The following is a 27,904-nucleotide window of genomic DNA, read 5'->3' on the forward strand; positions in this document are numbered from 1 at the left end:
CCATTTCTCAGCAAGTCAGGCAAATCATTTAACTCTTTGAAACTTTAGTTTCCTCATTTAGCCTCTGTAATACTTCAGCTTTCTTCCTCTGTAAACTGGAGGATAACAAGGTACATCACTGGGTTGAAGGATTTATTGAGCACTGTGTCCAGCAGAGAACTAGGCGTCTGGCACACAGTGGAACTAGTTAATGCTGCTGGTTCCTTTGTTTCTCTTCCATCCCCATCATGTATAGGAACAGGAGAGGACCTGATTCTGCCAATGCACATACTAAAAATGTCTATTCCTAGGTTATTTTGCAACTCTACAAAACTAAGTGTTATAATAACATGCATTATATTTTTAGCTTTGAATGCACACTCTTACGGCAAAAAATGACTTACTGTAGTTTTTAAGAATGGAAATTAAACCATAAATACCAAATGTATTTTCTTTGCACAAAATTTCTCCTCTACAAAATTTAACCTAAACTCTCTTGAACTCTTGTCAGAATATTACAAGTGTTAAAACAGGTTAGTTTGGATAAGCAAAACAATATCCTGGCTATAGGGACATAATATAAACTCACATCTCCTTTCAAGCCTAAACTTAAATAAACATCTATAAAAAGCAGAGACAAAACCAAAATTTAAAACCTCTCTGAGCAGTAAAACCAGCAATTAGGTAAATCTTGCATTTCTGTATTTCCATGAGTTATCTACAATAAGGAATACAGTAGGAATAACAAATTTTGGAGGGTAGATAGTACATCTTGTTATTCTGGATGTGCTGATGCAATGTGTGGGAGAGATCTAAGCCAAGTTGAACAAATGGAAGTTGGCAATTTGAATATAAAGCTCAGGAAACAGTTTAGAGCTTAGAATAGATCTGTAGCTTATTGGTATATGTTAAAGCAATGTGATTACTGCTCATTTATGTTTGCTTAATGGATGAACAAGATCGTGAAGGAGAGCAAGGACAGATAGAGAAGAGGGCTATGGAGGATGGGGAACATCATTGTTTACAATGTGTAAGTGTGTGGGTAAGGGCAGTAAAAGATGATGAGAAAGAAAGTAAGAAAGATAGAAGTAAGAACAGACTGACTTCCAAGAATAGGGCAATCAATAAGAAAATGACAAAAAAAAAAGAAGGCTGATTAGATAGCTTCTGAGGGCCACTGGACATTTGAGAGGACACTTTCACAACAACCATAAATGCCACAGCAGAATCGCAGTAGTAGCAGAATTTGTTAAGGAACAAATGGGAAGTTGAATACATGGAGGCATTTCCTATAGATATTCTTTTAAGAAATTAAGGAGAAAATGGGAAGATAAAATAGATGGCAGTTTGAGGACAGCCAGACAGGATATAGTAAGATTCTTTCTGGCTTACAGAAGCTGAATATATTAGTAGGTGAAGAAGAACAAATTATGATTATGAAAAATGCCATGTTACTGATTCAAGGACACCAAGATTCCACTGAGACACAGTCACTGCCATCATTGAACACCTGGGCATGAATGTCACACTCTCGAGACAGTTGAGTCATTTAGGTTTAGGTCATGAATACAAAAGAATGGATACCTGGGAGGTGTGAATTCATACATAAGACCAGACTGGCAAATATTAAAGGTCTCCTCCCGATCCACAGATAAGTTTATAAAGATGCTGTCTTCAGTCATGTATGAGAACCTACCTGCTTCTCACACATTTATTTGCTGTACTTTTTGTACCCAAATCAGATTATTTCAGAATAGTTTCCTTGATTTGTATTACACTACAGTAGCACTTCGCTTATCTCAAGAGCAAAATACATTTAGAAACATACGATATCACAGAGGACATCATTTTTGGGAATTGTGGTGTATCACGTAACCACTACACCTAAGTCCTTACCATATGATTTCTCCACTCAGAATATTTTCTTCTCTGAAAACTATGGTTTCCACTCATGATATTTCTTAGTTTGTAATCCTAGTCCCACACTTAGACCTGGGTGAGAGTGTATCTCTGGAGTCTCTGAAATGGGCTCCACATTGGTCTTCCTCTGGCTCTCCCCTTCCCACTAAGCAAGGGGCCCACATGCTTTCTTACAGCTAGCACCTCCCCCTCAAGATCATGCTGTGGGCATGCACCTAACACCCCAGAGTTTCCTGCCCTAGTGTCTCAGTTTCCAGGGCCCATGTAGGCCTCTTCCCTGGCTCTATCACCCTAAGGACACACCCAACTGCTAGTGTGAGCAACCCTAGGCCCAAAGGGTTTGCTTGTGTGCAGTTGAGGAGGAACTTGGAAGCATGGGCTGGGTGTCCACACAAGCAGGTCAAAACTTGGGGCAGAACATGACATGGGGTAGGAGGGAAATGGCCACCATCCTGCTCCTTCCTGAGCCACCATATTCTTGTGGAGGCAAATTCTGAGAAGTTCAGCTTTCCAGGTAGTTATAAAGGATGCTGGACAGGGTAAGAGAATGGAGCCCCAACATAATTTATTTAACTATTTCCTAGCTTGATTTATAATTTTGCACATTTGTAATATCATATATGAACCTTCACCCATACTCTTGCCTTAATCCCTTCATCCCTTCCAGCCTCCCCAAATGATTGTTCCTGCAGCACAATAGGAAATCAAACTAAGATGAAATGAAGAAATGATAGGCCCTAGGAACACTTGTTATATCAAATGTAATCTCTTACACTTTACTCAAATCTTAATACAAGGAACGGCACTAATTCATTAGATTTTTCCCTTATCAAGACTCAGCAGGGACTTCCCTGGTCGTCCAGTGGTAAAGAATCCACCTTACAATGCAGGGGACGCAGGTTCGATCCCTGGTCAGGGAACTAAGATCCCACATGCCGTGGGGCAACTAAGCTTGCGTGCCTCAACCAGAGCCCACGTGCTGCAAACTACAGAGCCCACGCGCTCTGGAACCCACGCACCACAACTACAGAGCCCACACGCCCTGGAGCCTGTGAGCCACAACTAGAGAAGAGAAAACGCGCATGCCACAACTAGAGAGAAGCCAGAGCACCACAATGAAGAGCCCGTGCACCACAGCGAAAGATCCTGCATGCTTCAGTGAGGATCCCACATGCCGCAACTAAGACCCGATGCAGCCCCAAATAAATAATAAAATAAATAGATAACAATCTTGAAAAAAAAAGACTCAGCACCCCAACATCCTCAAGTGGCATCATTCGTTCACTTGAGTTTGTCTCCACACCTAGAAGTAATGCAGAGAAACCCATCAATGTGTCCTCTGCCCGGTATGCTAAGCATGGGATTGCAGGGTCTGTTCTAGAGATCTGGGAGTTCAAAGGAGGGATGCAGAATTAGTAGACTGGAGGACCCATGGATAGAGAATCTGACCTAGAACTTGCCTCTGTCCATGTCACCTGTTTTACTAAGAATAGCTTCTGATCAAACTCTGCTCAGGGAGTGAGGGAAGTTCCCAGAGATGGGTGGACCTCTATGGTCCCTGTGGTCTGACAATGCCATCTTAAGAAGGCAGAATCAAAGACACATGGAACCTTAGCATTAAAATGATATCATCGAGGGCTTCCCTGGTGGCGCAGTGGTTGAGAGTCCGCCTGCCGATGCAGGGGACGCGGGTTCGTGCCCCGGTCCGGGAAGATCCCACATGCCACGGAGCGGCTGGGCCCGTGAGCCATGGCCACTGAGCCTGCGCGTCTGGAGCCTGTGCTCTGCAACGGGAGAGGCCACAGCAGTGAGAGGCCCACGTACTGCAAAAAAAAAAAAAATGATATCATCGAGTCCATGTATCCCTGGGATAAATCCCACTTGATCATGGTGTATGATTCTTTTAATGTATTGTTGGACTGGGAGTTTTTTTTTTTTTTTTGCCACACTGCACAGCATGCGGGATCTTAGTTCCCTGACTAGGGATCAAACCCGCGCCCCCTGCAGTGGAAGCATGAAGTCTTAACCACTGGACCACCAGGGAAGTCCCTGTTGGGAGTTTTAAAATCACAGTTTCAACTTCAGTACTTGTGACTGGTCTGTTCATATTTTCTATTTCTTCTTGATTCAGTCTTGGGAGATTGTATGTTTCTAAGAACTTGTCCATTTCTTCCAGGTTTTCCATTCTTTTGGCATATAGTTGCTTATAGTTGACTCTTATGATCCTTTGTATTTCTGTGGTGTCCACTGTAACTTATCCTTTTCCATTTCTAATTTTATTGATTTGAGCCCTCTCCCTTTTTTCTGATGAGTCTGGCTAAAGGTTTATCAATTTTGTTTATCATTTCGAAGAACCAGCATTTAGTTTCATTGATCTTTCCTACTGTTTTCTTCGTTTATATTTCATTTATTTCTGCTCTGATCTTTGTGATTTCTTTCCTTCTACTCACTTTGGGTTTTGTTTGTTCTTCTTTCTCTCATTGCTTTGGGCATAAGGCTAGGTTGTTTACTTGTGATTTTTCTTGTTTCCTGAAGTAAGACTGTATTGCTATATACTCCCCTCAGAACTGCTTTTGCCACATGTCCCATAGATCATTGTGCTTTCGTTTTCATTTGTTGCAAGGTTATTTTTTGATTTCCTCAGTGATCCTGATCCATTGGTTGTTTAGTAGCATATTGTTTAGCCTCCACATGTTTGTGTTTTTTCAGTTTTTTTCTTGTAGTTGATTTCTAATCTCATAGAGTTGTGGTTGGAAAAGATGCTTGACATGATTTCAATTTTCTTAAATTTACTGAGGCTTGCTTTGTGGCCCAGCATGTGAACTCTCCTGGAGAATGTTCCATGTGCACTTGAGAAGAATGTGTAATCTGCTGCTTTTGGATGGGATGCTCTATAAATATCAATTAAGTCCATCTGGTCTAACATGTCATTCAAGGCCTGAGTTTCCTTACTGATCTTCTGCCTGGATGATCTGTCCATTGATGAAAGTGGGGTGTTAAAGTCCCCCACTATTATTGTGTTACTGTTGATTTCTCCTTTTATGTCTGTTAACATTTGCCTTATATACTGAAGTGCTCCTATGTTGGGTGCATATATATTTACAATCGTTATACCTTCTTCTTGGACTGATCCCTTGATCATTATGTAGTGTCCTTCTTTGGCTCTTGTTAACAGTCTTTATTTTAAAGTCTATTTTGTCTGATACTAGTATTGCTACACCAACTTTCTTTTGATTTCCATCTGCATGGAATACCTTTCTCCATCTCCTTACTTTCAGCCTGTACGTGTCTCTAGATGTGAAGTGGGTTTCTTGTGGACAGCACATATATGGATCTAGTTTTCGAACCCTTTCAACCAGTCTATGTCTTTTGGTTGGATAATTTAATCAGTTTACATAAGGGAATTGTTAATATATTCTTATTGCCATTTCATTGTTTTGGATTTGTTTTTGTAGGCTTTTTTTCCTTTCCTGTTTTGTTTTCTTGTGATTTGATAACATTCTTTAGTGTTGTGTTTGGATTCCTTTTATTTATTTGTGTGTATACCTATTAAGGATATTTGATTTGTGGTTGCTATGAGGTTTTGATATAGCAGTCTATATACATACATAATTGTTTTAGGTTGCTGATCTCTTAATTTCAAATGCATTTCCAATATCCTGAATTTGTGCTCTCCTCTTCTCAAAATTGCTGGTTTTGATATCATATTTGTGTGCAGATGATTTCCTACCTTTACTTTATGTTTGCCTTTACTGGTGAGCTTTTCCATTCATAAATTTCTTGTTTCTAGTTTTTCAATATCCGTAAATCAATCAGTGTGATACATCACATCAACAAATTGAAGAATAAAAACCATGAGATCATCTTAATAGATGCAGAAAAAGATTTTGACAAAATTCAACACCAATTTATGATAAAAACTCTCCAGAAAGTAGGCATAGAGGGAACATATCTTAACATAATAAAGGTCATATATGGCAAACCTACAGCTAATATCATAATCAACAGGGAAAAGCTGAAAGCATTTCCTCTAAGATCAGGAATAAGACAAGGATGTCCACTGTCACCACTTTTATTCGACATACTTTTGGAAGTCCTAGCCACAGCCATCAGAGAAGAAAAAGCAATAAAAGGAATCCAAATTGGAAAAGAATAAGTACAACTGTCACTGTTTGCAGATGACATGATACTATACATAGAAAATCCTAAAGATGCTATCAGAAAACTACTAGAGCTCATCAATGAATTCAATAAAGTTGCAGGATACAATATTAATACACAGAAATCTGTTGCATTTCTATACACTAACAACAAGAGATCAGAAAGAGAAATTAAAGAAACAATCCCACTTACCGTCACATCAAAAAGAATAAAATACCTAGGAATAAACGTACCTAAGGAGATAAAATACCTGTACTCCAAAAGCTATAAGACACTGATGAAAGAAATCAAAGATGATACAAACAGTTGGAAAGATATACCATGTTCTTAGATTGGAAGAATCAATATTGTCAAAATGACTATACTACCCAATCTACAGATTCAATGCAATCCCTATCAAATTACCAATGGCATTTTTCACAGAACTAGAACAAAAAATCTTAAAATTTGTATGGAGACACCAAAGACCCCCAAATAGCCATATCAATCTTGAGTAAGAAAAACGGAGCTGGAGGAATCAGGCTCCTTCACTTCAGACTATACGACAAAGCTACAGTCATCAAAACAGTATGGTATGGGCACAAAAACAGACATATAGATCAATGGAACAGGATAGAAAGCCAGGAATAAACCCACACATCTATGGTCAATTAATCTATGACAAAGGAGGCAAGACTATAAAATGGAGGACAGACAGTGTCTTCAACAAATGGTGCTGGGAAAACCAGACATCTACACATAAAAAAAAATGAAATTAGAACATTCTTTAACACCATACACAAAATTAAACTCAAAATGGATTAAAGACTTAAATGTAAGACAGGATACTATAAAACTCTTAGCAGAAAACATAGGTAGAACACTCTGAGATAAATCGCAGCAACATCTTTTCTGAGCAATCTCCTAGAGTAAAGGATATAAAAGCAAAAATAAATAAATGGGACCTAATTAAACTCAAAAGCTTTTGCACAGCAAAGGAAACCACTGACAAAACGAAAAGACAACCCACAGAATAGGAGAAAATATTTGCAAACAATGTGACCGATAAGGGATTTGCCTCCAAAATTTACAAAAAGCTCATGCGACTCAATATCCAAAAAACAAACAACCCAATCAAAAATGGGCAGAAGACCTAAATAGACATTTCTCCAAAGAAGATATACAGATTGCCAACAAACACTTGAAAGGATGTTCAACATCACTAATCATTAGAGAAATGCAAATCAAAACTACAATGAGATATCACTTCACACCGGTCAGAATGGCCATCATCAAAACTTCTACAAACAGTAAATGCTGGAGAGGGTGTGGAGAAAAGGGAACACTCTTGCACTGTTGGTGGGAATGTAAATTGATACAGCCACTGTGGAGAACAGTATGGAGGTTCCTTAAAAAACTACAAATAGAACTACCATATGACCCAGCAATCCCACTACTGGACATATACCATGAGAAAACCATAAATCAAAAAGAGACATGTACCACAATGTTCATTGCAGTACTATTTACAATAGCCAGGACATGGAAGCAACCTAAGTGTCCATCAACAGATGAATGGATGAAGAAGATGTGGCACATATATACAATGGAATATTACTCCGCCATAAAAAGAAATGAAATTGGGTTATTTGTAGTGAGGTGGATGGACCTAGAGTCTATCATACACAGTGAAGTAAGTCAGAAAGAGAAAAACAAATACCATATGCTAACACATATATATGGAATCTAAAAAAAAAGGTTCTGATGAACCTAGAGGCAGGACAGGAATAAAGATGCAGACGTAGAGGATGGACTTGAGGACATGGGGAGGGGGAAGGGTAAGCTGGGATGAAGTAAGAGAGTAGCACTGACATATATACAGTACCAAATGTAAAATAGATAGCTAGTGGGAAGCAGCTGCATAGCACAGGGAGATCAGTTTGGTGCTTTGTGACCACCAAAGGGGTGGGATAGGGAGGGTGGGAGGGAGATGCAAGAGGGAGGAGATATGGGGATGTATGTATGCATATAGCTGATTCACTTTGTTATATAGTAGAAACTAACACAACATTGTAAAGCAATTATACTCCAATAAAGATGTTTAAAAAATACAAAAATGGAAGTATTTAGAATTAAATATATTAAAAGATGTATATAGTCTCTCAAAGAAACTTATAGAACATTACTGAACACAACTGCTTACTTGAAGGAACACCGACAGGTTAAATTTTTGATAATTTGGGAACAAAATGAAAAATGACATAATGGACTATAATGGATGGCATAAAAAAAAAAGAATCCATGAGTTCATGCTGATAGCAAAAACATTCAAAAGGAGGGTGGGAAGGATGGAAAGCTCTTCTTCACAAAAGAATGCCACCGAATAAGAAATGAATGATGGAATTTCAAATCACTGTTTTGCAACCTCCATAGTAAGAACTGATCATCAATGGATGCTAAAATCATTAGGTGAAAGATTATAGGGAACAGATTGTGTCATATAATGTCATCCAGTAGGTTATTTATTAATTTCAAAGGAAAAAGGTCCCTTTTCAAAGATGAGATTTGGCAGACATCACCTTAGTGAGGAGATCAAACTTAACATCAGGAATAATGAGACATCAGATCAAGTATGTTCTGAGGTCAGCACTGAACAGGGAACAGTACCTTTCATCCAATACATCTGCCAAAAATTTTAACCAAAATCTAATCATGAGGAAAGAATAACCTATCCAAGTTAAAGATTTACAAAACAATTTACAAAACATTGTTCAAAAATGTCAATGTCATGAAAGACCAAAAAAAGAGAGAGAGAGAGAGAGAGAACTGGAGAACTGCTGCTTTAGACTGATGAGACAAAACATGTCGGGACTTCCCTGGTGGCACAGTGGTTAAGAATTGGTGGGCTTCCCTGGTGGTGCAGTGGTTGAGAGTCTGCCTGCTGATGCAGGGGACACGGGTTCGTGCCCCGGTCCAAGAAGATCCCACATGCTGCGGAGCAACTAGGTGCCACAGCTGCTGAGCCTGTGCTCTGGCGCCTGCGAGCCACAACTGCTGAAGTCCGTGCGCCTAGAGCCTGTGCTCTGCAACAACAGAGGCCACTGCAATGAGAAGCCCATGCACCTCAATGCAGAGTGGACCCCGCCCGCTGAAACTAGAGAAAGCCCGCACACAGCAACGAAGACCCAACGCAGCCAAAAATGAATAAACAAATAAATAAAGATACATGTCAACTAAATTAAAAAAAAAATGGGCAGAAGACCTAAATAGACATTTCTCCAAAGACAACATACAGATGGCCAAGAGGCACATGAAAAGATGCTCAACATCACTAATTATTAGAGAAATGCAAATCAAAACTACAATGAGATATCACCTCACAACTGTCACAATGGCCATCACCAAAAAATCTATACAATGAATGCTGGAGAGGGTGTGGAGAAAAGGGAACCCTCCTACATAGTTGGTGGGAATGTAGATTGGTACAGCCACTATGGAGAACAGTATGGAAGTTCCTTAAGAAGCTAAAAATAGGGCTTCCCTGGTGGCGCAGTGGTTGGGAGTCCACCTGCCAATGCAGGTGACGCGGGTTCGTGCCCCGGTCCGGGAGGATCCCGCATGCCGCGGAGCATGTGGGCTTGTGAGCCGTGGCTGCTGGGCCTGCACGTCCGGAGCCTGTGCTCCGCAGCAGGAGAGGCCACAACAGTGAGAGGCCCACGTACAGCAAAAAAAAAAAAAAGAAGCTAAAAATAGAGTTACCAGATGATCCAGCAATCCTACTCCTGGGCATATGTCCAGAGAAATCCATGGTTCAAAAGGATAAAAGCACGCCAATATTCATTGCAGTGCTGTTTACAATAGCCAAGACATGGAAGCAACCTAAATGTCCATTGACAGATGAATGAACAAAGACGATGTGGTACATATATACAACAGAATATTACTCAGCCATTAAAAGAATGAAATAATGCCATTTGCAGCAACATGGATGGAACTGGAGATTATCATACTAAGTGAAGTAAGTCAGACAGAGAAAGACAAATATCATGATATCACATATGCGGAATCTAAAAAAAAATGATACAAATGAACTTATTTACATAACAGAAACAGACTCACAGACTTTGAGAACAAACTTATGGTTAGCAGTGGGGAAGGGTAGGGGAGGAGGGATAGATTGGGAGTTTGGGATTGACATGTACACACTGCTACATTTAAAACAGATAACCAACAAGGGCCTACTGTATAGCACAGGGAACAGTGCTCAATATTCTGTAATAACCTAGGGACTTGCCTGGTGGTCAGTGGTTAAGACTCCATGCTCCCAGTGCAGGGGGCCCGGGTTTGATCCCTGGTCAGGGAACTAGATCTCACATGCCACAACTAAAGATCCTGCATGCAGCAATGAGGATCCTGCATGCTGCAACTAAGACCCAGAGCAGCCTAAATAAATTCTGTAATAACCTAAATGGGAAAATAACTTGAAAATGAATAGATACATGTACAAATGAATAACTTTGCTGTACACCTGAAACTAACACAACATTGTTAATCAACTATGCTCCAATATAAAATAAAAATTAAAAAAAAAAAGAAAATCCCTTAGCCCAGGAAAAAAATGATATCATCGAGTTCAGTGTCTGAGAATTACCTTCTGCAGCATTTCCAGTAGAATGTCATCTGGTTTCTACTGGACTTAGCATCTCAGTAGGCAGCTCAGTTGGACACTTCTAATTATGAGAAAGGGCTTTTGTTTTTTAAACTCAGCCCAAATCAGCCTGTCTGTATCATCTGTCCATTGATTTTGGTTCTAGTCTCTGGAGCACAGCAGAACAAGTCCATGGCCTGTTTTAATATCTACAGTCTCTTCTGTCTTCGTTCCTCAGTCTCTCTAAATTCACCTGGCAGGGCCACTTCTCTCAAAAATCAAGTAGCCGAATGTGAATGAATTCTTGTGCTACTTTCTGTTCCATTGGTCTACTGATTTTCCTTGTGTTATTACCAAACTGTCTTAATTACTGTAGCTTCTTATAATAAGACTTGATATTTAGGACAGAAAGTCCTTTAGCCTCTTCTTCAAGAATGGCTTGGCTATTCTTTGGCCTTTGTATTTCCATGTACATTTTAGAATTTGTCTAGTTTAATAAAAACAAAAAAAGACATCTTTTTCTTTAATTCTCTAACCATAGAAAGACACAATTGATTTTTATTTATTAATTGTATATCTGGAAAATGTGTTAGATGATTTAATCATTTTTCTGAAAGTTATTTCAGATTTTCTTTTTCTTTTTCTATTAAGGTAACATTGATTTTTAACATTATATAAGTCTCATGTGTACAACATTATATTTCTACTCCTGTATACCCTGCAATTTGCTCACCACAGAAAATTTATTTTCCATCTGTCACCACACAGTTGAGCCCCTTTACTCATTTCACGGTCCCCAACCCCTTCCCGCCACCATTTCAGATTTTCTATGTATACAACGATTTTACCTGGGCTAATCAGAAATTTTTCCTTCTTTTACTTAATTTTCTTTTAAAATAAATTTATTTCTTTATTTGTTTTTGGCTGCATTGCTGTGCACTGGCTTTCTCTAGTTGTGACGAGCAGGGGCTATTCTTTGTTGTGGTGCGTGGGCTTCTCATTGTGGTGTCTTCTCTTGTTGCGGAACACAGGCTCTAGGCGTGCGAGCTTCAGTAGTTGTGGTGCACGAGGTCAGTAGTTGTGGCTCGTGGGCTTGAGAGCGCAGGCTTAGTAGTTGTGGCCCACGGGCTTAGTTGCTCCGCGGCACGTGGGATCTTCCTGTACCACGGCTCGAACCGGTGTCCCCTGCACTGGCAGGTGGATTCTTAACCACTGTGCCACCAGAGAAGTCCTTGGTTTTCTACTTATACATTTAAAACATTTTTTTCTTTTTCTTGCCTTACTGCACTGGCCAGGACCTTCAGTGGGCCTGCTTGTCTTATTCCCAGAAAGAGAAAACTTTCAATATTTCAACACTGAGTATTTTTTAATAATAGCTTTACTGAGATATAATTTATATATCATTAAATTCACCCTTTTAAAGTATACAATTTAGTGTTTTTAGTATTTTCATAGTTGGGAGCCATCACCACTACCTACTTTTGGAACATTTTGGTGACTCTATAAAGGAATCCTGTACCCATTAGCAGTCACTCCCCATTGTGCCATCCCAACTCTTACCCTTCTCACCCCAACAACCACTCATCTACTTTCTGCCTGTATGGATTTGCCTATTATGGACATTTCATATGAAAGAGTCATACAGGGCTTCCCTTGTGGTGCAGTGGTTGAGAGTCCGCCTGCTGATGCAGGGGACACGGGTTCGTGCCCCGGTCCGAGAAGATCCCACATGCTGCGGAGCAGCTAGGCCTGTGAGCCATGGCCGCTGAGCCTGCGTGTCCAGAGCCTGTGCTCCGCAACAGGAGAGGCCACAACAGTGAGAGGCCCGCGTACTGCAAAAAAAAAAAAAAAAAAAAGTCATACAATATGTGGCCTCTTGTGACCGGCTTCTTGCACTGAGCATAATCTGTTTGAGGTTCATCCATGTTGAACATGGATGCATCAGTGCTTCATTCCTTTTTATTGCTGAATAATATTCCATTGTAGAAACAGACCACACTTTATCTGTTCATCAGCTGATGGATATTTGAGTTGTTTCCACATTTTGGCTGTTATGAATAGTGTAGCTACACAATTCAAAATTCGTGTACAAGTTTCCATGTGGATTTATGTTTCCACTTCTCTTGGGTATATAGATAGGAGTGGAAATATGTTGTTTTTTTGTAGATAACTCTGACAGACTAAGGAGTTCCCTTCTATTTTAGTATGGTAACAGCTTTTTCTCTCTTCCTTCTTTAAACATTAAATGATAATATAATGTTTGGATTTTATCCTTAAATCAACCAGGTATTTCTTAAATAAACCTAGTTTAGTCATGATATATTATCCTATTTATATACTGCTAGATTTCGTTTGCTAATATTTTACTTTTTTTAAAATCTATGTTCACTAGTCAGACTGATCTATACTTTTCCTTTCTTGTAATGTCCTTGTCAGGTTGCAGTATGGTATGGTTATGCTGACCTTAAAGAACTGTTTGGTAGAATCTGTTGATTAATATAGGCCTATAGTATTCTGTGTGGGAAGGTTTGAAATTATGGTTTCAATAGTAGACAATTCAGATTTTCTATTTCTTCTTCTGACAGTTTTATTAAATTGTCTTTTTCTAGGAAGTATCCATACTGTCTAAATTTGCTGGCATAAAGTTGTTTATAATATCCTCTTATTTTAACTGTTTTCACTCTGTAGTAATAGAAATTTTCCTATTCTCGTACTGGTGATCTGTGTTTTTTCCCTTTCTCCTGCATCAGTCTTGCTACATATTTTATTAGTTTTGTTAAAAAAATTTTTTTTTTGGCAGTGTTGATCCTGTCTCCTGCATGAATTTTTCTATTTCATTGATATTTTTGCTTTTAATTTTTTTTTTTTTTTGCGGTACGCGGGCCTCTCACTGTTGTGGCCTCTCCAGTTGCGGAGCACAGGCTCCGGACGCGCAGGCTCAGCGGCCATGGCTCACGGGCCTAGCCGCTCCGCGGCATGTGGGATCTTCCCGGACCGGGGCACGACCCCGTGTCCCCTGCATCAGCAGGCAGACTCTTAACCACTGCGCCACCAGGGAAGCCCTGCTTTTAATATTTTTGACAAACACCACCAGGGCAAAAAGGCGGTGCTCATGAACCCTCTCAGATCTAAACCCAGTGATTCCTTATGGTCTTTTTTTTTAACCTCAATGACGATTTTAAGATGTTTTTAAATAGTGATCCAGTTTTTTTAGTTGTCTTTGATGGGAAGGTTGGTAGAATCATCCAATCGTCCAATATTGGATATAGAAAACTGAAAATTTTAACTGTGTATTTAAAAAATTTATGCTACTTATATATATTACCTATTCAAAAATACAAAAATCATTTAAAAAATAAAGTGGCAGGTAAATGGACATTTTACATATTTCCGGTGGGAGTATATATTACTAGAATGTTTTTGGAAAGCAATCTGGAAAAATGCACCAAAACTCAAAAAGGGGAAAAATCCAAATGTCCACTGATAGGGGAATGTATCATGGCATATTCATACGTTAGTACTCCACTTAAATGTAAATAGTCCTCTGAGAGGATAAATTCAATGAAAGCAAATGAAGCACTGTCACACTTCAGCGTGAGTTAGCTGAAAAGGCATTTACCTATGGCACTAGCAAGGGATATAGAATAGGCCTGAAGCAAGATAAGACTCCCATTTCTGAGAGGGGAAATTTAGCTTTATCTGAGCAACTACACCCTTAAAAGAAAGACTAACTCATTGAAAATATTGAAAAGGTGACTTTACTCAAACACATGTTTTGGAGTTGGAACCCATGCTGGCTGTGCTTGTAGCCTGGGCACTCAGGGACCTGTTGACACCCTGTTTGGTGACCAACACCAAACTCTGCAGAGTGGCTGTCAGAGCCAAGCTTTAGAACATAGTTATGGCTGCAGTACTAAAAAGGAGGAGAACACCAATACCAGCATTTCCCATGTACTACTGTGGTTAACATAGTTTCTGCAGGACTTATGTAACAGTCCATTAACCCACAAGATTTTAGAGCAGGGACCTCAGAAACTGTATAATCTGGTTCTCCGCAACTTTGCCAATCTTGGTATGATAATCTTGGCTATTCCTCTATGCTGCTATTTAAGTTTCTTCTTTTTCTGATTGTCCAAAGTTTTTTTAAAAAAAGTTATTCTTTTTTTTCTGATCTGGTTATGAAAAGCTCAAAACGTTATAAAAGTACAGAATTACATACTAAAATCCTCCCATAATTCCATCACCCAAAGATAACCACTAACAGTTTGTTGTTTATTTCTTCCAATTTGTTCTCTAGGAAGATGTTAAATTGTATACATTAAAAGAAGGGAACATAATAGCACGTGTACTATTTTAAAATTTCTTTCTTCCTCTTGGTATATTGTGGACAATTTTGCATGTCTGTATAACAGTTACTTCAGTATCTCTACGTAGCTTTATGGCAGCCTACTGTTCCCTATCAGTATATAACTGGTTAATTCCCCTCCCCCCTTGGGAACAATACTTCAAAGTACTTTCCTAGAGGCACACTTGTGCAGAGAAAGATGTGTTTCTACAATGGATTCCTAGAAGTGAAATGCTGGGACAGAGTATAGCTATTGTTAATTTGTCCTGTTTCTTATTTATTTATTTATTTGGCTCTGCCGGGTCTTAGTTGTGGCACATGGGATCTTTAGTTGCTGGCATGTGGGCACTTTTAGTTGGGGCATACGGGCACTTTTAGTTATGCGGGATCTAGTTACCTGACGAGGGATTGAACCTGGGTCCCCTGCATTAGGAGCGTGGAGTCTTAACTGCTGGACCACGAGGGAAGTCCCTATCCTGTTTCTTTTGAGGACAACTTAACAATAGCTATACTCGGTCCCAGCATTTCACTTCTAGGAATCCACTATAGAAGAGTTTCTCAGACTCACAAACTTAGAGAACAAACTTGTGGTTATCATGGGGGAAGAGTGGGGGGAAGGGATAGTTAGGGAGTTTGGGATTGATATGTATATACTGCTATATTTAAAATGGATAACCAAGAAGGACCTACTGCATAGCACGAGGAACTCTGCTCAATGTTATGTGGCAGCCTGGATGGGAGGGGAGTTTGGGGGAGAATGGATACAAGTATAGGTATGGCTGAGTCACTTTGCTGTGCACCTGAAACTATCACAACACTGTTAATGGCTATAGTCCAATATAAAGTAAAACGTTTTTTTAAAAAAATATAAGTTTCTGTTTGCCCTAAGCAATGTGTCCAATACTGCATGTCATCCACATTGTTTTCCTCCCAAAACAATGTATATATTTCAAATCAGGCCACATTTTTTTTTTTTTTTGCGGTACGCGGGCCTCTCACTGCCGTGGCCTCTCCCCCCATGGAGCACAGGCTCCGGACGCGCAGGCCCAGTGGCCCCGGCCCACGGGCCCAGCCAACCCGTGGCACGTGGGATCCTCCCGGACCGGGGCACGAACCCGCATCCCCTGCATCGGCAGGCAGACTCTCAATCACTGTGCCACCAGGGAAGCCCCAGGCCACATTTTTTTTAGAGACTTCTTTTTAGAGCAGTTTCAGATGCACAGAAAAATTGAGAGGAAGGTTACAGAGGTTTCCCATATATCCCTAGCCCCCCCCATCACACAGCCTCCCCTATTATCAACATCCCCCACTAGAGTGGTGCATTTGTTATAACTGATGAACCTATACTGATGCATCATAATCACCCAAGTCTACAGTTTCATTATGGTTCACTCTTGGTGTGTACATTCTATGAGTTTAGACAACAGTGTAAACACGTGTATCCATCATTATGATATCATACAGAGTATTTCCACTGCCCTAAAAATCCTCTGTGTTCCACCTATTCATTCCTCCCACCACCAACCCCTGGCAACCACTGACCTTTTTACTGTCTTCATAGATTTGCCTTTTCCAGAATGTCACATAGCTGGAATCACATAGTACATAGCCATTTCCAAATTGCTTTTTTTTACTTAGTAATATGCATTTAAGGTTGCTCCATGTCTTTTCATGGCTTAATAGCCCATTTCTTTTTAGCACTGAATAATATTCCATTGTAGGATGCACCACAGTTTATCCTTTCACCTACTGAAGGACATCTTGGTTGCTTCCAAGTTTTGGCAACTATGAATAAAGCTGCTGTCAACATCTGTGTGCAGGTTTTTGTGTGGACATAAGTTTTCAACTTATTTGGGTAAATACCAAGGAGCATGACTGCTGAATTTTTCTAGGAAACCACCAAACTACTTTCCAAAGTGGCTGTACCATTTTGTACTCCCACAAGCAATGAATGAGAATTCCTGTTGCTTCACATTCTCACCCGCATTTGGTATTATCAGTGTTTTGGTTTTTGCAATTCTAATAGGTCTATAGTGGCTTCTCATTCTTGATTAAATTTCCAAAGCTCTTTTCTGATTGTGGGTAGGTATTTTGCGGGGGGAGATGAGGGGAACTCCTATCTCTAATGTTAGAATCTTTGCAAATGTTTGGTAATCTTGGGCTATCTGCATATGTTAAGAACACTGACCCAAAGCTCTGAATGTGTGGGTGGAGATAGTCAACTTTGTGCTTGTACTGGGTTGAGCTAGTCTGGATTCTGAAGATGGGGGTTCACTTTTCTACTAGACACCCAGGGCCAAGTGGATGAGAACATGGGTTCAGTTTGGGGGTAAATGCCTAATACTTTGAACAAATGATGGAGACATCAGGAAGGTTGGGGTCATATGCCCTGCTTCTCTTGAGTACAGTTTCCCAACGAATCTCACCATTCCCAGGATCTATAATTTCTAAACCTGGAACACCCTCAGAGTTACCTTGTCTCATATGTGTTTTGTTGTCGTCTGCCAGACAGAGCCTATGTACCTTCAGTTTTCAAGAAATTTCTCAACATTTCTTGTCTTCTAATAGTACTAATTATTTTGTAGTGCAGTATTACATTTTTAAAAACAAACATAGTTTTTGTTATTTTTAGGAATTTGGGTGGCCCATGTGCTCAGTCCATCATCTTGATTTGATCTAACCAGGTCATGTTAAGATTTTGGAAAGACAAAAATGTATCTTCTCTCTGTCAAATAATTTAGACCCATGAGGTAAGTAAGAATTTTAAAAAATAGATATTATAATTACCTAGTCTACGACAGGCATTTTGTATGTGCTATTCATTCTATCTGCACAAAAATTTGAAAGATAGGTATTACCATCCCAGCTGTACAAAGAAAAAACTTTAGTCACAAACAGCAGTAACTCACCCAAGGTCCTCTATAAGCAGCACTGTGGGCCAGGAACCTTGATCTGTCTCTGACCTGCTTATTTGCAGATGAAGAAACTGAGGCTGAGGTAGATAATTAATTTGCCAGTTACCTTAATCAGAAGCCTCATAGCTCCCTTGAATATTTTCTTCTTATTGCTTAAGGTTGGAAGTTACATAATTTCAATGACATTAATATGTAACAGCTTTCTGTTTTGTTAACAATATTGTGTGTGAGACTGGTGTGGCAGGCAGAGAGCCGATGAGAGAGTTAAATAACATTAACCCAATTAAAGGCATTCCAGGAATGCACAGTCCTCTAACTTGGAACGTTAAGATTTTTAATGTAATTAGTCTATGAAAATCACGCATTTCTTAATCAAGCTCCCCTTTTGTGCTTCCAACTCCGCCTTCTCAGCCTACAGACTAATGCTTTTTCCCCCCTCTGCTGCTTTCCACTTTTCCCATGATTTAGAACAAATATTTGCCTTGGTAACTATTTTCCCTGGTTACTCTCTTGGCTGATTTTCTGCACAAAGAACCGAAAGGCATGTATCCCCAAGGGAAGCAGTTATTTTAGATTTTGCAAAGAAGTCAGTTAACAATTTTCAACAATCCCTTCTTTGTTTTAAAGAAAGCTCTGGTTTTGTTTCATTTTCATCTGGAGACTTAAATGACACCAAGCAAAGCCTACTTAGTTTAGATTTCCAGGTAAAATGTTTTAAATTTTAAGTTTCTACTAAAGCATGTGGAATGGTTTTAATATTTGGCTGTTTTATGTTGCAAATATGTTTAACCCTTGAGGAAATAAGCTCTTACTAATAGATTTTAAAAGTTTAAAGTGTACATTATTTTGTTTACTTGTTTTTTTCAGGATGACTACTTCCGAAGTATTTAAAACTTTATGAAATTAGGATTCAGTATATTTTTATATGTTTAAATAGAATTACATGCTCAATAGAAGTATAAGTTGGTTTGAAAATTTCATTCTTTTCTATTTTTAAGTCCTAAAAGAGCATAAAGGATTAATTAAAAATGTTTTTCATTATAAGCTTATAGAGTGAAGTTAAAAGGGATAATAGGCATCTCATGCCTTTGTGTAGAAGTTTAAAATTTAATTTAAACCCTTTTAAAACTTACTTAAGACAGATGACGAAGAATTTTAATGGAAAAAAATAATAAGTTAACCAAGATTTACAGATGATATTTAATGTTGGGATAAACACAATAAATGCTAAAATGAAAGAAAATTTTACTTGATCAAAATAATACCTACAGTGATTAGACCTATTGTGTCATAAAAGTTTACCTCTAGAAACATATTCACTCAATTATAAAGTTGTTTTTGGAATAAATATTAAAGGCAATGTGAAATTCTATAAATCACTGAAAATAACAAAGGCCGAGGCATCAATGATAAAATTAGTATTGAGAGGCCATTTCATAAACATTATTTAAACATTTCAATTAGACTATTTAGATTCTGATTTTCTTAAAATTAAGATAGCTCTGTAAATTTATTTTTGTACATATCTATTTAGATTTCTGGATAAGTAAAAGTGAGCCAGTTTGGGAGGGGGGTGGAAGACAAAGAGGGATGGGGATAATGGGAGAAGGGTGAGCTTGGGCAATGCTCTGCTAAGTAAGAGGCTCAGGGACAACACGATGCCTGAGACGCTCATGGAAGTTTATCTCCAGAGCCCTTAGATCCAGGGCCTGACTCCTCATAACTCTCACCTACCACAGGATGGAGAGTCACATATATGACTGTCAAGCAAAAAAATCTCCATGTACAGATTTTATGTAGAGCACATTTTATGTAGAGCACATTTTATGTATGCTCTCTGTCAGAGCTCACTTCCCCCGCCACTCAGCAAATTCTACTTCTACCCTGTCTCACAGTGCAACTTTTCATATTGCTTTCCCCTGCTGCTGTTGCTATTTCTTCCCAACATATTACCTTGCTCTCTGAATGGGCTTTGACAATTTTAGCCACCAATCAGCTAGGGGATTTGCTCCTCCCTTATATTTTGCATGTTAGTTTTTCTAAAACTAATATAGATTATGAAAAGTTGTTCTAATATAGTTTCATTTCAGTGACCTACAGTAAAGGGATTGAAATTACTGTAGTAATTAAAGTACCTATATACTGAAAAAGAGATTGCATGCTGAGGTTAGTTGACATGAAAATAACTTAGAGGCTGCTATTTGTTGAGCCAAGGGAAAATGGTGACAAGTCAGCATATGATCCAAGTACATCCTGACTACAGGAGGATAATTCTGGCAGATGAAGTTATAAAAAGAACTGAGATTCAAGAGGGCAAACTAAGCAGATATCACTCTTTTCCTCTTACCAAATACCTAGACATAAGAGAAGATATATTACAAACAAATACACACATGGATATATAGCTGCAGTAGGAAATAAGAAGGGGAGCTTCTGGTGAGACAGAAACTGTGAGGAATGCTTCAAATACAGAGAGAAGATGGGAATGAATTTAAAGAGAAAAACCATAGCCTTGAATAGGTATGGGAGAGAACTGTGTAAAAAGAGCTTGTGTGGAAAAGAAAGAAGTCATTAGAGTAAAAGATCCTAAGAAGGATACAATAAGGACAAAAACAAAACCCGTACATTATAGTAGAACTTCTGAATATTAAAAATGAGTTCAAAATCTGAAAAAAAAACTTCTACAGAGAGAGGAAAAAAGACTTATTACAAAGAGATGAGAATCAGATTCAATTTAAACTTTTCATCAGTAACAGATATAAGAAACAAATGGAACAATACCTATGAAGTATTGAAGGAAAATTATTCTAAAATCATAATTCTATTTCCAACTAAACAAAATGATATTTTCTGACATATATGAATTCAAAACTTTTACAACCCAAAACATTCTCTTAAAGAAAAATGATATATTTCAGGGAAATAAAACTAATCTGAGGGAACTCATGCTTCTTATAATGGCAGACTATGCAATTCAGACCATTCAGCCTACTGAGAATAATTAGAAAAAAATAGGAAAAATAACAGGGCCAGTATTTGGGATAGGACTGGAATCCTAAGAGGTCTGGAACAGCTTTTCTTCTGGAGGCATCTGTGGAACCAAAAGAGGTGACTGAGAAGCTTAGTATAGCTTTAAAACAGCCTCTCAAGTCAAGACAGAAACAAAACTCAAGGAATGGGGCCAATCAAGCAGCAGGGGTGGCAGGCAAAAGTGATGCAGATGAAATCACCAGGTTTTGGTTTGGGACTTAAGGTATAATTACTAATTAGTTATAGTGAAACTCAGCTTCAAATCATTCAATTTATGATTGTTAGTGCCCTTAACCTCATGTCTGAATGTAAATCCTTTTAGGATAAATAATAAATATATCATTGTAGGCTTCAAAGTATATTCACAATTTTTCATATACAATGGCTGGCAATCAAATGCCATCAGGCATAGGAAGAAACAGAAGAAAATGGCTAAAAACCTAGAAAGAAATAACAGACAATAGAAATAGACATATAGAATGTCCTGAAATGGAGTTTTCAGACTCAGACTTAAATAAATGTGATTAATAAGTTCAAAACGTGAAAAACAAGATTGAAAATTTCAGTAGAGAAACAGAAACAATAAGAACCCACTGAAAAGCCGAAAAACTAAAAAAACACAATAATAGAAAAATAGAAGTCAATGGATGGATTTAATAGCAGATAAACCATAGCTGAACAGATAATTAGTGAATGGAAGGGAGGTTAGTGGAATAACCAGAATCAATCACAGGGTGAGAGAAGGATAAAAAATACAAGAGAGGGAAAGTGACATTAAAGACATAATGAGAAGGCTATCATACGTGTCACTGTAGTTTTGAAAAGAAAGAGGAGAGAGAAGTAGGAAAGTATTATTTGAAGAGGTAAGGGCTAAGAAATTTCCAAATTTGATAAATATCAGTCCACAGATTCAAGAAGTGCTATGAATCCTATATAGGATAAAACCAAGTAAATCATATCTATGTACAACAGAGTAAAACAGCTGAAAACCAAAGCCAAAGAGAATATCTTAAAAGCAACAAAAAAAGTTACTTTTAAAGGACAAATAATTAGATTGACAGATGACTACTCAACACAAAATATGGAAACAAGAAGACACTGGAATGAAATCTTCCAAATGCTGAAAGAAAACACTTGTCAACCTAGAATTCCATATTTAGCAAATACATCCTTTCAGAATGAACATAAGATATAAACATTTTCATATGACCAACAAACAAAAGAACTGGTCATCAGCAGTCCTGCACTAAAGGAATTACTAAAAGGTATTCTTTTAGGAAGAAAATAATCCTGATAGAAGACTGGAGATGCAGAAAGACGTAAGAAGAAAGAAAAAGGATAAATGTTTAGGAAAATCTAAATCAGTGGTTCTTAATTGGAGGCAGGCTGAATCCTTCCACCCCCAAGACACATCTGGTAATATATGAAGACATTTTTGGTTGTTATAACTGAGAGGAGGTATCTACTGGGTAGGAGCCAGGGATGCTACTAAATATACAAAGGCCAGCCCCACACCACAACAAAGGAATTGTCCAACCCAAATGTTAATAGTGCTAAGGTTGAGAGAGCCTGATCTAAATGAACTTTTAGCATAAAATAATAATAATCTTTTGAGGGTTTAACAAATATAAAGAATTAAAATATACGACAAAAGTAGTATATGTTCTAGGATGAGGTAAGTAAAGTTAAAGTCCAGAAAGAGGTAAAGGTACTAATTTATATTAGACTTGATAAGTTAAGGATGTATGTGGTAATCTCTACAAAGAACTTTATAGTGAAAAGTATACAATTACTAATGGAATAATAAAAACTAAGCAATCAATTGAAAAGAAAGCAAGCAAGAATGGAAAAAAAAACCACACAAAGAACAGGCAGGACAAATAGAATGCAAATATTCAGAAAATATATTTAAATTCAAACATATCAAGTGTTACAGTAAATAAAAATAGACTTTCTATTCCAATTATAAGATAAAAATTGTCATATTGAACTAAAAATGATATGCTAATAGAAAATATATTGAAAATGTGAAAGGCTGAAAGTAAAATGATGCAAAAAATATATTAAGCAGACATTAATAAAAAGAAAGCAGCTACATTAATTAGACAAAGTAGATCTTATGACAAAACACACTACTAGAGAAACAGAAAGTACCTAATGATAAAAGCACCAGAAATATATAACAATTCTAAATGTGTATATACCTATACCATGGCCTCAAAATATATTAATAAATATGATCAAAGTGACTTATATTAAATTTCATCTAAAAATAAACCCAAGAGACAACATAGTTAAAAACAACAGAAAATCTATTATTACATTATTTATAAATTAAAATTACAATTAAGAACATAAAAGTGCTCACTTTGGCAGCACATATACTAAAATTGGAACAATACAGAGAAGATTAGCATGGCCCCTGAACAAGGATGACATGTAAATTTGTGAAGCATTCCGTATTTTTACATAGAGAACAGACTTGTGGTTGCCAAGGGGGAGGAGGGGAGGAGGGGAGGGAGAGGGATGGGCTGGCAGTTTGGGCTTGGTAGATGCAAACTATTATATTTAGAATGGATAAACAACAAGGCCCTAATGTATAACACAGGGAACTATACTCAATATCCTGTGATAAACCATAATGGAAAAGAATATAAAAAAAGAATGTATATATGTTTATAATTGAGTCACACTGTTGTACAACAGAGATGGGCACAACATTGTAAATCAACTATTCTTCAATTTAAGAAAAAAGAACATAAAAAATATTTCCAGAAGATATATGCACAAGAGTGTTTTGTTTTGTTTCATTTTTTGGCCACGCCACGCAGCTTGTGGGATCCTAGTTCACTGACTACAGATTGAACTCGTGCCCTTGGCAGTGAATGCTCAGAGTCCTAACAATTGGACCAAAAGGGAATTTCCACAGGAGTGTTTACAACGGACGAAAAGTGGAAAAAATTAAATATCCATCACTAAATTGTTTGTTACATAACTTATGGAATGAAAATAGAGTGCACAGACCAGACAGATTTACATACATTGACATATATGTCCATATGACCACAATTTATTACTGAATGGAAAGAAAACAGATTGCAGTATATCGAACAATTCCATTTATGTTTAAATATATATGTTCATATATGTTTAGAAGGTATCATGAAAGATACCCTTAAACTAGGGGATGGGAAACTATGGCCCATAGGCCAAATTCTGTTTTTCAAAGTGCCATCAGAATACAGTTGTGGCCATCCATTTACTTGTCTATGGCTATTTTTGGCTACAATAACAAAGTTGAGTAGTTTTAACAGAGACTGTTGTCCTGCAAAGCTAAAAATATTTACTCTCTGGACCCTGAAGAAAAAGTAGGTCTACCCTTGTACTAAACTATGAATTATGGTTAAGGCAACTTGTTTTTTATGCCTATGTATCATTTTGAGTTTTTAAAAATTATGTACTAGTTTTAGAAACTTAAACACATCTTAAAAAGCATTGATAAAAAAAGATTAAGAACTCAGGAGAAAGAAAACTGTGTGAACATGGCTTATCTTTAAATCTCTTATGGGCCATGATATGAACAACAAATTGTATCTCAATCTAAGACTTTTCTGACAGAGCTGTCTGAACATTGAAGATAAAGAACTTCCCATTACTGGAAAAGCAGATGACTTCAAAGATTCATTCAAAATCTGAGTTCTATACAGTGAAGCACCATTATAAATGATATAGATTGCTAGGAAGCAAAAGCATCACCTGGCCACAATGAAAACACAAACTGAAAGTAGGATCATAAATCAATGAACATGCAACTCTGACTAAATAAGCATATAAGCATACCACAGAGATGTTGTGTGTTTGGTTACAGACAACCACAATAAAGCTAATACTGCAACACAGGGAATCACACATTTTTTTTTGGTTTCCCAGTGCATATAAAAGTTATGTTTACAGTATACTGTATTCTATTTAATGTGCAATAGAATTATGTCTAAAAAGATAATCAATGTTCCTGTCTTAATTAAAAAATACTTTATTGCTAAAAAAATGCTAGCCATTATCTGAGCCTTCAGAGCATAATAATCTTTTTGCAGCAGTAACATCAAAGATCACTGATCACAGATCACCATAACAAATATAGTAATTTGGTAATAATGAAAAAGTTTGAAATATTGTGAGAATTACCAAAATGTGACAGCATGAAGTGAGCAAATGTTGTTGGAAAAAAGGTGCCGATAAACTTGCTTGATGCAGGGTTGCCTCAAGCCTTCAATTTGTTAAAAAATGCAGTATCTGTGAAGCATGATAAAGTGCAATATAACGAAGTATGTCTGTACTGTCTCCACAGTTTTGTCTTTTCCAGAATGCCATGTAGTTGCAGTCACACTGTACTAGCCTTTTCAGATTGGCTTCTTCCACTTAGTAATAAGCATTTAAGATTCTTCCATGTCTTTTCATGGTTTGAGAGCTTTTCTTTTTAGTGCTGAATAATACTCCACTGTTTGGATGTAACACAGTTTATTTATCCATTCACCTACTTAAGGATGTCCTGGTTGTTTCCAAGCTTTGGCAGTTATGAATATAGCTGCTGTAAACATCCATGTGCAGGTTTTGGTGTGGATATAAGTTTTCAGCTCATGTGTGTAAATATTAAGAAGCAGGACTGCTGGATTGCAGGGTAAGAGCATGTTTAGTTTTGTAAGAAATTGCCAAACTGTCTTACAGAGTGGCTGTATGGTTTTGTATTCCCACCAGCAATAAATGAGAGTTCCTGTTGCTACACACCCTTACCTCACAATTTGTCAGTGTTTTTGATTTTGGCCATTCTAACAGGGTACAGTGCTATCTTGTTGTTTTAGCTTGTGATCTACTATTTTAAAAATCCAGATTTGGGAGAAGAAAGTAGAAATTCTGGATGATAACTGTGGATTTGTCTAGTTCTTCTTGCAGCTATACCAGTTTTTTTCTTCATGTAATTTGAATCTATACTGTTCAGTGTATAAAGGCTTAGAATTGTTACATCTTCATGAATAGATCCTTCTATCATTACATAATGGCTCTCTTTATTCTTCTTCATCTTATACTAATATAGCCATCCACTTTTTTTATTGAGTTAAATATGTCTTTTCTTAAAACTTTATTTTATTTATTTATTTTTTTGGCTGCGTTGGGTCTTCATTACTGCACGTGGGCTTTCTCTAGTTGAGTCGAGCGGGGGCTACTCTTCATTGCAGTGTGCGGGCTTCTCACTGCGGTGGCTTCTCTTTTGTGTAGCAGGGCTCTAGGCATGTGGGCTTCAGTAGTTGTGGCACGTGGGCTCAGTAGTTGTGGCTCACAGGCTCTAGAGTGCAGGCTCAGTAGTTGTGGCGCACGGGCTTAGCTGCTCCACGGCATGTGGGCTCTTCCCGGACCAGGGTTTGAACCTGTGTCCCCTACATTGGCAGGCGGATTCTTGAGCACTGTGCCACCAGGGAAGCCCCCACTTTTCTTTTGATTAGTGTTACCAAAGTATATATTTTTCCATCCTTTTAATTTTAATCCATTTGTATCTTTATTTAGCATGAGTTTCTTATAGGCAGCATAGAGTTGGGATTTTATTTTATTTTGTTTTGTTTTATTTTGTTGTGCTGGGTCTTAGTTGAGGCTGCGGGCTCCTTAGTTGTGGCATGTGAACTCTTAGTTGTGGTATGCGTGTGGGATCTAGTTCCCTGGCCAGGGATTGAACCCAGGCCCCCTGCATTGGGAGCATGGAGTCTTAACCACTGGACCACCAGGGAAGTCCCTAGAGTTGGGTCTTAATTTTTAAAAATTCAATGTGGACAGTCTCTGTGGCAATTAATGAATTCACATTTAATATGATTTACATGTAATATGTTTCGGATTATTTTTATTACTCCACTTTATCACCTTTATTGGTTTATTAGCTATAACTCTTGTTTTTTTTGGTGATTACCTTAGGGCTTATAGTATGCATCTTTAACTTATTACAATTATCTTCAGTTGATATTCCACTTTGCTTATAGTATTAGAACATAACAGTATATTTACACTTCCTCTTTCCTCCTTTCTGCTTCTGTTGTCATACATTTTACTTTCACTTAAGGTAGAAACCCCAAAATACAGTATTATTATATTAATCAACACAACTGTTAAACAGATGACTGTATTAAACTAGCATCTTTTAAAGAGATTTAAAAATAAAATAGAGTATTTATCTACATATATGCCATTTCCTGTGGTATTCATTCCTTTGTGTAGATCCATAATTTTATCTGATATAATTTTCCTTCTACTTTAGCATTTCTTACAGTGCAATTCTGCTGGTGATTAATTCCTTCAGCTTCTCTATGTCTGAAAAAGTCTTTATGTTGCCTGTGTTTCTGAAAGACATTATCACTGAGTATATAAGTTGATTTTTTTCAGTACCTGAAAGTCATTGTTCCACTGTCTTCTGGCTTGTACTGTTTTGAATGAGAAGTCTTTTATTCTATTCTTAACTTTGTGTCTTTTTCTCTGGTCACTTTTAAGATGTTCCCCTTATTACTGGTTTTAAAGCAATTTGATTATGATGAATATTTGACATTATTTTCTTCATATTTCTTATTTTGGGGGTTTATTGATCTTGGATATGTGGGTTTATAGTTTTCATCAAATTTGGAAAATGACCAGTCTTTATTTCTTCAAATATTTTTTGTGCCTCCCTAGTCCTTCAGGGACTGGAACTGGACAGAAATTGATCTTCTTGAAGTTGTCCCACAGTTTGATGATGCTCTGTTCATGTTTTTTACTGGTCATGTGTGTGTGTGTGTGTGTTTCATTTTGGATAATTTCTGTGACTATGTTTTCAAGTTTACTAATTTTTTCCTGCAATGTCTAATGTGCTATTCATCCCTTGCAGTATAGTTTTTCCTCTCTCACATTGTAGTT

At 37.7% G+C, this 27,904-nt stretch overlaps 2 protein-coding genes and 1 non-coding gene across 5 annotated transcripts in view; 2 read left to right on the forward strand and 1 right to left on the reverse strand.

Moving 5' to 3' along the window:
- Nucleotides 1–27,904, reverse strand: part of CENPP (centromere protein P) — a 220,135-nt gene that overhangs the window by 29,609 nt on the left and 162,622 nt on the right. The window lies entirely within an intron of this gene.
- ECM2 (extracellular matrix protein 2) overlaps nt 18,477–27,904 on the forward strand; it is a 36,950-nt gene continuing 27,522 nt past the window's right edge. For 2 of the 3 annotated variants that reach the window (XM_024732967.1, XM_024732968.1), the window contains exon 1: nt 18,477–18,651. The gene's annotated coding sequence lies outside the window, so the exon portion shown is untranslated. The remainder of the gene's footprint in view (nt 18,652–27,904) is intronic. The other variant, XR_003001526.1, reaches the window with a different exon arrangement.
- LOC112391603 (U6 spliceosomal RNA) lies at nt 23,338–23,444 on the forward strand. Its single transcript, XR_003001527.1, has one exon. It is a non-coding gene; the product is annotated as a U6 spliceosomal RNA (small nuclear RNA).

The sequence above is a fragment of the Neophocaena asiaeorientalis genome, unplaced genomic scaffold, assembly GCF_003031525.2.
Source record: "Neophocaena asiaeorientalis asiaeorientalis breed wild unplaced genomic scaffold, Neophocaena_asiaeorientalis_V1.1 scaffold778, whole genome shotgun sequence".
NCBI classification, from domain to species: Eukaryota; Metazoa; Chordata; class Mammalia; order Artiodactyla; family Phocoenidae; genus Neophocaena; species Neophocaena asiaeorientalis.